A 14,575-nucleotide genomic window follows, 5' to 3' on the forward strand; every position below is an offset into this window, starting at 1 on the left:
AACACAGATGCTGCTCTCCATTACACCAGTTTCAGAAACCAGTAAATTCATGGGTGTCAGCAGAATTGCAGCTGTTTCACACTTGCATACAGAATAAGACGATGAGCCCTTTAAGGCACTCAGCACATTGCAGGATCACTTCTGAGCATGTTGTTCTAGTGAACATTAAAAAAAAAAGAATCTTAATTACAGTAAGCCACATAGAAAAAAGAATATTTCACTTATAGAAGATTTTCTACAGGGTGAATTTTATGTAGAGGAGTTGTACTAGCCACACAGATGGTGGATTTATACAGTGGATAAATTTGGCCTTTCTTGCATATAGGTTTGACAGTGAGGAAAATTGCACCAACTCCAGCAAGTTGCACAGTTTGTCCTATTCTATGTTTTATTCTTTCACATACACCTCAATTTGAGGGGAAAAGAAATAGATATCAGATGTGACAAGTGTATGGTTTTTTTCCCCTGATATCTGACTGTTCATTTTGCCTTGGAAGGGCTGGAGCACCTTTCAAAAGTTTTAGCCCTCTGTTTCTGAGGAACTTATCCTTGTGGCATGTCTGTCAGTTTTCACAGTGCTCAAGCAAGTCTTTGCAATTTTCACATAATGGCAGTTGTTGACAGGTTGTTAGGGCTGACAGTGAATATGTTTGAAAAACTGTCAAGCTGGTGAAAAAAAATTAGAGGGAGAGAGAGGGAGCCTCCTTACATTTGTAACAGCATGTTAAACTGTAAATGCATTCTCAAAATGCATAGGCCTACTTCCAGTCATGTTACTTGCTCTACAATGACAGCATATGGGAATATATGATCCTTAAAAATTAATGTCAGATTGTCGCTTTATAGGTCATGGTCACATTACTACAAAACTCTGTTTACCTTTAGAATTGATTTTACCTTTAATGCTCAATCATAGCTGTTTCAAGCAAAGAAATTGCTAGAAATATAGTGCTACGGCTGCTAGCTTTTAATTAGCTTAACACTGCTTTTGCCAGAGGTATTATTGGCCCCTGAGAGCCCATAGCGATGCATATAACCTGCCTTCTGTCCAAATGCCTTCTCCAGCACTGTACAGAGGTGGTAAAGAAGGGAGGAAGTTGTAGGGTGGGGGGCTGGCAAGGTTCAGTCTCTTCTCCTAAGTAACAAGTGATAAGACAAGAGGAAACGGCCTCAAGTTGTGCCAGGGGAGGTTTAGATTGAATATTAGGAAACATTTCTTCACCATAAGGGTTATCAAGCATTGGAACAGGCTTGGAAGCCTTGGAAGTGGTTGAGTTGCCATCCCTGGAGGTATTTAAAAGATGTTTAGATGTCATGCTGAGGGACATGGTTTAGTGGAGAATTTGGCAGTGCTGGGTTAATGGTTGGACTTGATGATGTTAAAGCTCTCTTCCAATGAAAAAAATTCAAAATCCAAAGCTCCTCAGCTGAAGAAAGGTGAGTGACCAACAGCAGCTGTGGCCAAGGCCCAGCCTTGAATGCTCTTCCACAGACACCAGTATCGGGTTCATTGAGAGTCTCTTTACTAAAATTATGACAAGTGTCTTCAGAAACAAGTTGGTATGGATGGTAACATTTTTATTTACACTGAATAGCAATGTACTCCAAAATGGTCCCTCAAACAAAGCAGGCTAACATGTAGAGAAGCACCATCAATGTGACAGAAGATAAACCATTTTGTCTCATTATATTAAGACAGATTCTGCTCATTTTGGTGATCCTGTGATAGTGGGGTCAGTATCTGATATTAAGGACAATTTCTTTTCTTGCACATTTGCATTATGCAAAACCGATTTTTCTTCTTTGACAAACAAGTTTTAGAATTCAACTTATTTCTGTGAAGAATGAACTTACTCTGGTCTGTCATCCAAACCCTCCTTTATATAAGGGATTTCTTGAAATAATTCTCATTCAGATTTTAAAGACTTGTTCTTGCAGTCTTTTTATAGCAATGCTTTGCTTAGCATTTCAAGGGGAAGACTGTGGTTCTGAGCATTCATGGTGTGAGGCTACTCTGTCTAATATTGGAACAGACTAAAATAACTGGAAGAAATAAAGGGCAGGTTAGCATATTCACAACCATGAAATTATTATAACCATGACAAAGTACTATATACAATATTCACAACAAGAAAACTGGTCTAAAATTTCTCTTGAGTAGGAATTTGATAAGGTCAACTATGTAGAAGCAGTCAGTGTTCCAGTAGACAGTAGTTAAGTTTGCAATAACATGTCCAGCACAAAAATAAAGTTGTTAGAAAGAGGGAAAGAACTGGACTGGAAGGAAGAGAATTGCAAAGGTGATGTGGAAGAATTCATGGATGATGTATCTACCAGAGTTACATACAGCATCAGAAAGTAAATACGTTGGGACTTGGAAATTTATCCCAAAAAAGGCATAAAGTAATATAGAAGCTAACCAAAACAGAATAGTAAAGAGGAAGATTAAGAATGAATCACGTAGGAAAGCCTAGATAACACGAACAGGAAATACCAAGTTCTGTACTACCAAGATGAAGGAGGGTCCATGAGGTTGAGTGTGGGTTGGCATCCCAGACTGAGCTCAAAACTTGATGTGTCACAGAAGACTTCTTCCAGCTCCTGCTGAAGTCAGGAGAAGAACTCCCATTTATTTGAAGAGAAGCAGGATTAGGTCCTAATCCGTCTGCCTCACTATCCACTAAAGTGAGGATAATAATTGTATTGACAGGTAATTCTGTCTCACAGGAGTATTCTGAGGATTACGTAGCGTCTGCACTGTGCTGTGAAATGCTAAGTGCTAAATATGATTATACAGGGATTTCCATCCAAAGATCTCAAAGCACTTTCCAAACATTAATAATTGAAGCTGCATAATACCCTTAGGACTGCACACGTAAAGAAGGCAAACAAGATTCAGGGCTCAGCAAAGCGGGCAAGGATTATTAGACTTATTTCATAGTGGATAAACTGTACCACAGCAAGATTCAGTGACTTGCCAAAAGTTAACAGAACAAATCAGTGTCACATCAGAAAATGAGCCCAAAAGGCCAGACCCCTTCACACTTCGCACAGGAAAGGGAAGATGCACATGGAGTGAGAAGGTCAATCAGCTTTTGGAAGGAGTTGGATGGATCAGGCCACAGCAGAGGAGTGGAACACTCAGAAGACTGAAGAGAGCACAAGAAAAACAACAGCAACAAAACCAAACAGGTTTGTTTATTTTTAGGTACACAAGCAAGAACCAACAGAAGACAATGCCTTAAAGCAGCAAAAAGTATATTTTATTGGCAGGAGGTATAGCCACTACTAAGAACAACATCAGTTCTTTGCCTCACAGATTCAACAAAGAAGATAGAGAACACATGTCAGGACTTAGATTAATTTCCCAGGGGATGAACAAACACAGAAGGAAATTAAAATCGTGTTAGAACAAGGAATCAAGAACTCAGAATGACTGAAGACTGGGTAAGGCTAACGGATGGAATAGACTCAATTTGTGGAATAAAAGGCTGAGTATTTACAGAATCCTTCAAAATCATTTTGGTATCAGACAGTAACACAACCTAATCTGACACTGAAATGGACTTGAGACTCATGATGGCTAGGAGAGTTTCAGGAAATCATGGCAGTCTTGACATATAAAACCGAACATAAATGCAATCAAAGACAGCTTCTGAGAACATTTAAGAATCTCGTTTTGTACATGCTGATAAGAGAAAGATCTTGTCTAGCAAGTATGACTGAATATCAAAAAAATACGACTCTGGAAGTGAATTTGCTTTGACCGTGTTACGGGTTTGAACAGGGCCAAGCAATCACGTTACAAAGTACAGATAGTCTAGTACATTAAAAGTGACCTTCATCTGACAGCCAGCGAGACTCTGCTATAGCGCTGCGATATTCAGATGAGGCATCGCGACAGATGCTGAACATGAAAGTTCATGGTCAGGACCAGCATTTGGAGACAAAATGATTTCTCTCACAGAGTGCGTGTGTACAAAGCTCTCACGGGCTTCTGAGCTAGAGGGAATGCAAGAACCAGGATTAAAGGAAGCAATAAATGGAGCTCATGGGCAGTGGTTACCTCGACATTGCTAATTCTCATTCCATTGCAAGAATGAAAAGAAAGACGACTGATTTCACCTCCTCAGTGCCACACAAAAAAGTGGTTTGCACAGAGGAGATGAGCACAAGTCCAAGATCCCTCTGTTTTAGCTCCTAGAAAGGCTTGAAGGAAATACTATAAATCTATACAAGCACAGACTGTTTTTATAAACATGGAGGAAATTAAGAAACAATACATCTCAGTAAACTCAGGAGGAATACGTAAGCATTACAGAGTTCTGTATCTACACAGCTGCACACAAAATCATGGAAAAATGTTTCAAGCATTTGCTGAAAAAATTATACTGAATTAAAACTGCTAACTTAAAAGTGGAACTCCACTTCAGAAGTATTCTTGGCTTCACTTCATTTGTTTTTAGATTTCAGTAATGGAAAAAGCTTTTCCTTAGTAGTTTCATTGCAGGAAACAAGCCTTGAAATAAATACAGAAGAGCAGCACCTGAAAAGTGTAATGTGTTGTCTTTTACGCTGATTCCAGACTCTCTTCTGTACCAGCCTCTCAGCTTTGCTTTTGCTAAATCTTTTTCTTCTATGTCATGCCATATAATGCTGGGCACTTAGCTTGAAAAGATAATATCTAGTAATTACTGAAAGAATGCTATGAATATACATGGTTAATACTGACCAAAAGGATAAACTCTGGAGCAGTATTTTCTCCTCTTTAATGGAATTACATTAGAGCTGAGCAATAGGATTCGATACAGACAGAAGCCTCGTGACCAGCTTTGTTATAAATACACTATAGACATTTTTAGTTAAAAATGATCTGAATGAATCTGATCTGAATGATCATAAATGATGATTTAGTGTTTTCCTGCTTAAAAACCTTTTAGGGTCATTGTGAAGGAGCCTAGAGATCTGTAGAAAACATTTTGAAAGTACTCTGAAGACAGTCTCAGATGTTTGAAGATCTGAATCAATTTTCCTTTAAGTCAGTGTGAATGTTCCCATTCATTTTCAAGGAATGACAGTGAAAGACACAGATACTAATGAAGCTCGTATAAAGATGAAATCTCCTTTTAATCCCGATTTCCTGAATTTTCACACTTCCAACTGAGTTAATTGGAGTTTTGCCACTGATTTCATTAGCAACAGGATCAGGAATCAACATTATCTCATATAAAAAGATAAACTATAACTCAGTTCCTTTTCTTTCCCAAATATAATTTAACATCTCCATCATCCAGATTCTTTTTTTGAATATAGTTTATTTGGTAAGAAGCTGATGACCTCTCTCTGACATACAAAGGCTGTTTTTACCCTAAATAGGCTGCTGTAAATTCAGTTTTGATAAAATCTGACTTCCCTGCAAGCGAAGAAACGTACCAGATATAAAGCTTTCATTTTTACACTTCTTACCAAGATGTGAGATTTGCCAGATTAGGGAATTTTGCCAGCATCAAGATCATGGAATTTTATCCATTATCCTTTCCTACATCTAATGCAAATAACATGTACTATTCTTTTTGTACATTAAAAGCACAATGAACCAAACAACCAAAGGAGAATAAATAAAAACAGTCTCTAATTTGTAATGGATTTCTATCTTTGGGACTAAATTACACAGGATTGGACTTCAGTATTTTAAAATTTATAGAATTTTCTGTATTCTTCATGATCCTTTGGAAATTAAATAATTTAAGCTACAGACTGTATTATCCTCATATTGAAGAAACTTTAAGTACTACCAGCATAAAGCTAGAATATCTGACTTTAGATGGGATAATTCCTGCTCTTGGGACTAGAAGAAAGAAGTGGGCTCAGTTAAATGTAAGTGCTTGTATTAAGAAGTGACTAACAAAAGCAGTGCATTCACCTTCCTAATACGTTTGTTCCTTGATATTTCTGCAGTACATATCATGTTTGGCATCACTAAGTAGTTTATGTCCCAAAAAGAAGCACAAACATTGTGTTCCACACAGAGATGCCTACTCTGATAGCCTAAGACAATAACATTAGGAAAATTTCTAAAAATTATGAAATGAGCAGTTTTTTTCCCCATTCTAAAATAAGCAAATTTTTTTGCTATTCATTGCCATTAACAAGGAACTTGTGATCTAATAAATGTCACAATCAGTTTCATTTAATTAAAATAATAAATATTATACAGTAATGCAGATTGACATTTATATCTTCATTTACGTGAAGTTGGATTTATGGTCAATGCTTTATTTGATGGAGGCCACAAATAATGGCTATTAAACTGCCACAGGATGGACACAAGATCACATTAATGAAATTAGACAAGGCAAGGCACTGATATATGGAGCCCTCCTGCTAGAAAATAAAGTCAGTCATGTCCAAAGCAGATGTTTTCTTTGGCTCCAGTTTAAGTTTGCTAAATTTTTAGTGGGCAGTTTAGCTTCATATACACAAAGGTGGAAAGGAACAGAATTCCCATGACAATGCCTTTCAAGATGTATTGCAATTAATGCAGCACGTGAGCTCTGCTTCCCTTGTCAAACACATTAATGAAGGAATGATTCTTAAGTGTGAAGAAATGTCTAATGTAATACTAATTATTAAATTTCAGTTAAGAAGCCTGAAATAAGGTTTTTGTGCTTATTGGTGGGATAAATACCTCCTCTCTCTATTTTGATAATTAAACACGCATCCCGGAAGCTAACTACAGATATATTCAAGTTGTTCTTGATTTTTTTTTTTCTTTCTTTTTTTAAAAAAGGCATCAAGAGTTTTGGAATACTGGTGTAAGGTTATTACAGGGCAAGCAGAAGGGATCAGAGGGAAAAGACATTTCCACAAGGGAGGACTCTCCTCTTACCTCCGCAGCTGCACCCTTAGCAGATTTTCTAGCCCATCCTGGAACATGATGCACTGGGTGATAGTTCATTGCTCCTCACTCCGAAGTTTTCCATGAAAGATAGTACTGCAGTATCTATCCTCACAGCGCTTGCTTAAAAAATCAGGCTAGTCCATAGCTCTGCTGCAGTGAATAAATAATCTCAAGTAGCAGAACATTGTGAAAAATGAAACAAACTTGCCTTGTGGGCAAATTATCTAACTGGATGCCGTGTGTGAAGTTCAGATAAACACTCGGTTACATGGAACAGCATCTCAAAGTTTGATATTTATCTTTGTGGATTTATTTTCACCTCAGGATCTTCATGTGCCATGCTAATATGATGCCACACAGGTTCAGGAGGGGAAAAAAAAAAAGTAAATCGGGCACAGTCATTTTGGGAGGCAACACAGACAATAAAAAGTGCCAAAACAATGAGAGTCATTATATTTTCTGCTTCTGAACTAGACAAATAGCTTTTAAAGCTATGCCTTCTAAAGAATGGTCATTTACGCTAAAATTTAAGCATTACATGCCTAAGGGTCTGGTCTAAATAACAATACCTTCATTAATCAATTTATAACAGCTGAGATCCTATTTCTGGCTCTAGAGAGGAATGCAATAGAGTCAGCTGAAATTTGGCCTTACATTCCTCAGGCTCAGGTGAAAACGGCACTGCAAATAATTTAGACATCTCTGGACAATTTATTCAATAAATTGTCCAGCTTCTTGACCTATTTATCACAGGGGATGGAGCTGATTTTACTAAACAACTTTACCTGCCTTATTCCAAAATAATTTCTGCATTCTGCTTCAAATTCTCCCTTGAAACAAAATTAATTTCCTTATGCAGATAAATCTATGCTTATGTTTCTTGAGAAACCAGCCACAGATAAATCCGAGGCCTTCGGCACTTCTACTTCCACACCACAATAATCATGCCGTGATGAAATATTGTTGGCTCAACTCGTGACTGTTAGCCATTGTCAGATGCAATACCAGCTCTGAAGAAGACACAATCCCTTCTCAAGAGTCCTGCCTGACAGGTTAGATATACAGACTATGCTACGCCCCTTGTCCTGCACAATTCCTTCTACCTTTCAGGGCTGTGGTGGTGCTCTGCAGTGTGGTGCAGACCTGGGCAATACCACAGCACCGCTTCTCCTCACTCTTCTTGGTGCAGGCGGTCACAAAGCAATCTCTGCCTCATCCAGGCAACCAGACAGGTCCTGGGTCAACCGTCACAGGCCTACGATGTGAAATCATTAGATGGCCCAAACTAACCAAATGGCTCCCTTGTTCATTATATCACCCCTTAGGTCTGTCCTTGGAGCTTAAGGGATTCAGATACTGAACACCCAACCTGCCTGTGGCCCTAAAGAGTCCATCCTGTGAAAGAGTGTAACAAATGAGCATTTCATAGGGGCATTTCCCTTTTGCTCCATACCTGCCTTTATCTCCCTGGAGAGACTAAGGAACACTGCAAGTGCAGAACACATCTGGTTTTATGTGAGGCGCGTGGAGCACGAGAAGGGGTGTGCTGGGCGTTGCATGCACATGTTCACACACACCACTGCCAGCCCAGACGTCCCTGCAGCAGGCTGCCCACCTCCCTGGGGAGGAACACAGCACGCCGTGCCACCAGCACGTTCTCCATCCCTCACTACGAAGCGCCACACAAAGGTTTCACCCATTTCAAAACTGTGCTTGACAGCGAAGTATCAGAGAAGTTAGCAAAAAGTTCATCAGTTGGACTAATTTGTTTCAATTTATTCTATTTTCAAATGTGCTTATTCAGCATTAAGTCAAAGGACAGACACGTCTGCGATGAGCGGCCCCTTGAAGGGAATTGCTACCCAGCTCCCTGCATCAGAGCCCCAGGATTTCCAAGGATGGGTATCACCCAACCAGGCACTCACTGAGTGCCCCTCACGCTTTACTCGGATCAAGCCTATATGCAGCACCCACTTCTCCAACAGCAGATGCAGTATCTCTTCCCTGTTACCAGTACTTTGCAGGGTTGTCTCCCACGTCTTACTCCTCCACACTGCAGGGCTGAATTGAACACTTCTCATTGACATGTGCTTCTGCATTACACGCATTGCACTAAAATCTTATGAACGCGGGGCAAATACGAAAGCAGAAGAGGCCTGGAACGTACATTTGAAAGCAAGAGCAGAACAGCTGGAAAACCAAAATCATACTGATCCTAATGACTGAAGGGCTGAGCCCTTAATTTTGGTCAGCTTTCTATGTAAGTTAAGACATGCTCTCTGCTACATCTTTCACATTACAGGTAACCTTTGTTAAAAGGGAACAAGTTTCCCTTGGTGCACAAAACCCATATCACATTTCAACAGTAAGCAACGTGTAATCATCAAGTGTAAAGCAGACATCTCACAATATACTGTTATTTTACACATACACATAATTTTGATGAAATTAAAAGCATACCAGCTTTAGTAAGGGAAGAGCCACAGACACCTGCAAATGCTGTTCTTTTGTTCCCACACATCTCACCCGACATTCTGCTAAGCCAGCCCTTCAGGAAAGGGCTTCACAACGTTAAGTGTTTATCAGCTCATGCAGATGAGTCATTAAAAATCGAAGGTTTCTTGTCAGAAAGCCAAGCATCACTCATTCCTTTACAGATAGTGACTTCTGGAAAAATAATAAAATCCTTGTCTGCATCAGGTTTCTGTACCTGTGACCTGAGCCATAAATATGCATATACAAAGCCAAATTACAGTCCTGCTGAAATCAGAAGTTTTGCCATTGTAGTGCTGAGTCTACCAAGTTTCAACTCAGTTATATTACAGATCAGGCTCCCAAAAAGACAGGGTTGCTTTAAACAAACCCGATTGCCTTTACCAGCTACACTGATTTCCACTGTTCTCGTTTACCATGCGAAAGTTAGGGCAACATTCCTCCTGTGAGGCTGCTCAGCATGAATTATAGATATGTCATTTTTTAACTGTCAACAAAGTAACTGTAAGAGGTACACTTGGTCCTTTTGAATATCTACAGCAAACTGTTTATTTGGCATTACAGAGAGCTCATATTTTCTAACTAGCAAAGAAATTATTAAAAGAAGCATGCATGTCAAACCATAGAAATAGTTTTACTCACACCTTATTATCCTTATGTAATATTTAATTATCTCCTCTCCTACTCCCTTACTTCAGTGACAATTTGCTCAATGATGTGTCAAGGAGATGGAGAAAACAAAACAAATACGATCATATCTGGGCAATAATACACTAGTGTTTATTTACTGAGGGCCAAAGCCCCAGCGGCTGCAATTGGTGTGACTCCTGTGCAGACAGATGAGCTCTGCTGACTTACACCAGCTGTGGACTGAAGCGCAACTGCTGAGAAACAGATTACATTTCTGTAATCTTAAATGTAAACCAGGCGATATTTCAGATACAAGAAGTAAAGACCTTACGGGAGAGCAGGCTCTGTATTGATAGGGTGACAAATACTCCCGTACTCAGAAGAGGACAAGTTTTCAAGTGGTGTAAATGGCCACACTTCCCCTGGAGCTCAGCTCAGGACCACCCAGTGGTTGTGTTGCTGTGGTCTCTGTTACCTCCTTCGTAACAATTAGTCTCACTTCTATCTTTCCTTTAACGCTCCATTCAGATATTGCTTCAGCATCACTCTTCTGCCAGCAGCACGTTTGATGCTTTGGCAGACTCACCCCTCCACCGCCACACGCTGGAAGTGACCTTCCTCAGTTGTGCTAACCTAACTATTTCCATGGCTATGCTCTAAATCAGGGATGCAAAATGATACTCTTCAAGAATAAAATATAATGACTGCTGGAGACTTAGAGCCCGACCACACAAAAAGCTGAACAGAAAAGGCAGAGGAGACAGTGAGAAAAGGAGTCAGGAGCAATGGTGAGAAAGGAGGAGCCTCTGAAATCAGATCTGCTGTAACAGCATTATTCAAACACCAGCAATAAGTCACCTTATTGCTTTGGGAAATCTCAAATTTTTGAGGTTTCCATCATGGTTTATTCCAAGAGCTACCTGACATTTAAATGGTAAACACTTTCTTCTCAGGTGAGGATTCATCACAGCAGACACTTTCAACATCTAAATTTTACTGCCCATGCACAGATACATAAGCCATCAGTAGTTACTTATGTACCATGGTATAACAATTTGACAGTGGCCAAAGAGTGGCTGGTGGCAGAGCTGGGATCAAGACACCCACGTTCCTAACCAGATGACAGCAAACATGCTGAAGAGTATCTCAGCTGCCTGTGCAATGGCCAGCACTTATCACTCATACTCTGGGAAGAGTTCATTTGTGTGTGTTCACACCACCACATCACTCTCCTAGTTTGGAAGAATCTTTGATTGCCCACCAGTGTTATTGCCGATGGGAGCAATGGTGGGCACGTAGCACAGTGATTTAGGAGTTGCATGTATTTGTTCCGAGCAAGGCAAGAGGTCCCTTTAAAAAAACAGCCACCCACTTCCCACACATTAAAATTTTCTTTCTTGATAGCACCACTACAGTTGAAAAACTGATAGGAGACACTGGGGAAAATTAGGATGGGGAGGGAAGAAAAAAAAAAAAGAAGAAAAATGAAGGAATAGACAGCTCTAAGAGTGAGGATACCATTACTATAACTTGACAGACCATTAAAAAAAAAGGTCAGTATCCACTTTAAATATATGAACAAATTAACAGAATACGCCATGTTCAGCTACACGTTAAGAAGCATTAATGAGAATGAGAATAGCTTGCAGTTCAGTTTACTTAGCTCTTTAAATAAACACAGGCTATTGGAAATGTTATACAACAACGCAAGCACCGTAAGTGTAGCTCCAACTCCTGTCATTCCTGCAGATGAGTTACAAATCTACAAGAACTTGTCTGCTCCATGCTTGCAGCCACCGCTAAACTTAAATTAGTAACTATGTAGGCCTCTTCCAAGGCATATCAGAGACCAGCTGTGCAAGGACCTGTCACCTTCTTGTCAGTGAAAGTTTTCTGTCCAAAGAACTTTCGTCATCCTCCATTCCTCAAGTAGCTGGATGTCACTTGAAGAGACAGCTGAAGTCACTTGCAATGAATGGTCTCAAATCAGAGCTCACTGCCCTTGTCACAGAAAGTCTCACCCCGCAGCTAAAACTGTCACTGATCATGTTTAGATATGTACGCTGAGGTATCAGATTAGAAAAGAGTATGCACGAGATGGGAGTTTAAAAGAGGCCAAGTTGCAAGGAAAATCTTAATAGGGAGAATCGAGGGCTTGAAGGGTTAGCCCTTTTCCAAACCCAATTTATATTTCCCATCAAATCCAATAAAAAATATCTAGCTTCTAAAAACGGCATGTTTCCAACCAACATATTCAAGAAGAAGCTAAAACTTTAAGTACTTTGGCCAGAGAGCATGTAGATTGCTAGGATATTATGGCATCTCTGCAGCAACTTACATCATTAATAGGAAAATACCCAAAAGGCATATTCTGACCGCAAGATTAATGCTCAAAACGGTGGATGCATATGCTATAGTTGAAAAAGAAAGAAAAAATGTATTAAATTGGCATATCCTTAAGAAACTCTTGAGAATATAATAATATTTGCTGTTCGTTTCTGAACCTCTTGCTTATATTAGTAATGGGAGCATTGCCTACTGGTTATGGCAAGAGATGAAGCAGTCGGGGCTCCACAGTTGCTTTCCCATCTCAGGTACCGACTTTTAGGTGACTCGTTCAGACTCTCACTAACTTCTAGGAAATCCAGCTTAACCGTTGGCAAACCCAGCTGCATGGGCTTGCCAGAGAGCACTTGAGGACACATTTCTAAGACTGACCTCTACACCAAAAATAGCAAAGCACAAGTTGGGTTGCAGCTGCTAGTAGAAAGACAAAGGACACAGTAACAACCAGAAGATGCTCATTATGTTCTACATCATTTCATTTAATGCTTTTCTTCTAAGATGTTGCCATACCAATACATAATAGGAGTTAGATCTCAGGGAATGCTCTGCAGGTTTGCCCATTCTGTACTGTAACCCCTGCTGCTCCTCAGGACCAGCCCCAGAGCTGTACTAGAGCAGCAGCAGATCTAAGAGATGACATTTCCAGTCCAGCAGCTCCAGAACAAGGGTTTATCTGCTACACATCTCATCAGAAGGTGAATTTTAGCAGGACAGTTAGCTAAACGTATGGGGAGTGGGTCAGTCAACAGAAGACGTTCAAAAGAGAATGCAAGGCTGCTTTCTCCTCTGTACACGGGAATCTTTGGAGAAGCTGGAGATAGCCAAGTTGACAAATCTTAACTCCTGCTGCAGTCTGGGAACTGAGAAGACATGTTTGAGCTTTCACTCATGCCTCCCCAGTTCTCCTTCAAGGCTTTGAAGGACTTGAATATAATATGTGGGCTCATCTCTGTCTTAGAAGTTAAATTAGCCAATACTTTATTTTCCATATGTAAAAGGAAAATGTAGTCTTCAGTCAGAAGCATCATAAGCTTCTTTTCTTTTACCCTTGCACTGTTGGCCTGAAAACAAAATAATTTGTTCCAACTTCTTATTTGTAAAGACTATTTGCTTTGTTTCTGATGGAAAACATGGCCAGAGAAATTTTACTCCAAATTTCATACGCCAAAATTCTCTCCACAAATGAAGCTTGATAGAGTGAAGGGAATTCATTCCAATTTTTTTAATTATATTTGTTTTGTTCTTGCCTGAAAACACTACAGAGAAATTTTATTCCAAAAATATGAAATACAAAATTGAACAACCAAAGTGAACTTTGAAGAAAGCAACAGGCTTGAGCTGGCTTCAATCCACATATTCCTCCCCAGAGACCAGGGACGCCCAACATCACAGTGGTGAGCATGTAGAGACATGGAACCACATTTGTATCATGATCCAGCTGTAGGGTGCAATCACTATATTGTGTTTGTGTTGGGATTTCAGGCTATTGCTGTATCACTCCACTAAATCAAAGTTCCATACAACACCAAATACCTACAAATAAGTAAATTTTACATTAAACACTAAACCCTCGTGTAGAATATCCAAAACCCCTTCCAGAGAGTACTGGACTTCGACAGGTATAACAAATGATCCCAAACAGGAGCTCCTGGATGCTCAGCCCTTTTGAAAATTAGGCCACTGCTTTAGAAATCTAAACATAGGCTAAGGATCCTAACTGTAGGCTCCTATTTTTGAAAGTCCTTGGTCTTTAATTTTCATAACATGGTAAACAAAGCATCATTTTTCTTCCCCACTAGAAAGTACTCAGGGTTCAGAAGTTTATTGGAAACATAGCTGACATCCAAATCAACACAGACTGCAAAAACAACAGGGCTGACAAGACAGAACACTTCCAAAACATCACACTGATCATTAGAACAGCAGAGCAAAACATTAATATCATAAGCTTTTGCAGTCAAGGACTCTGCTCTAGCTGGGTATAGCTCTTTAAGCAACGGAAACCTGGGAAAATAGACTTTGAAGATAAAGAGATGGATTTGCTTTCCAGCAAACAAATACAGGATCAACAAAATTGAACATGATGACTATTCCATAGGCAACAGCGATGCTGCCATGCAGATTTTCAGAAATGTCACTACAGTAAATAAGCTTCTGTTTTGCTCTTGGGAGGAACAGAAAGTGAGAAAGAATAGACAGTAAAGG

This window comes from Rissa tridactyla, chromosome 4, assembly GCF_028500815.1.
Source record: "Rissa tridactyla isolate bRisTri1 chromosome 4, bRisTri1.patW.cur.20221130, whole genome shotgun sequence".
In the NCBI taxonomy this organism is placed as follows: Eukaryota; Metazoa; Chordata; class Aves; order Charadriiformes; family Laridae; genus Rissa; species Rissa tridactyla.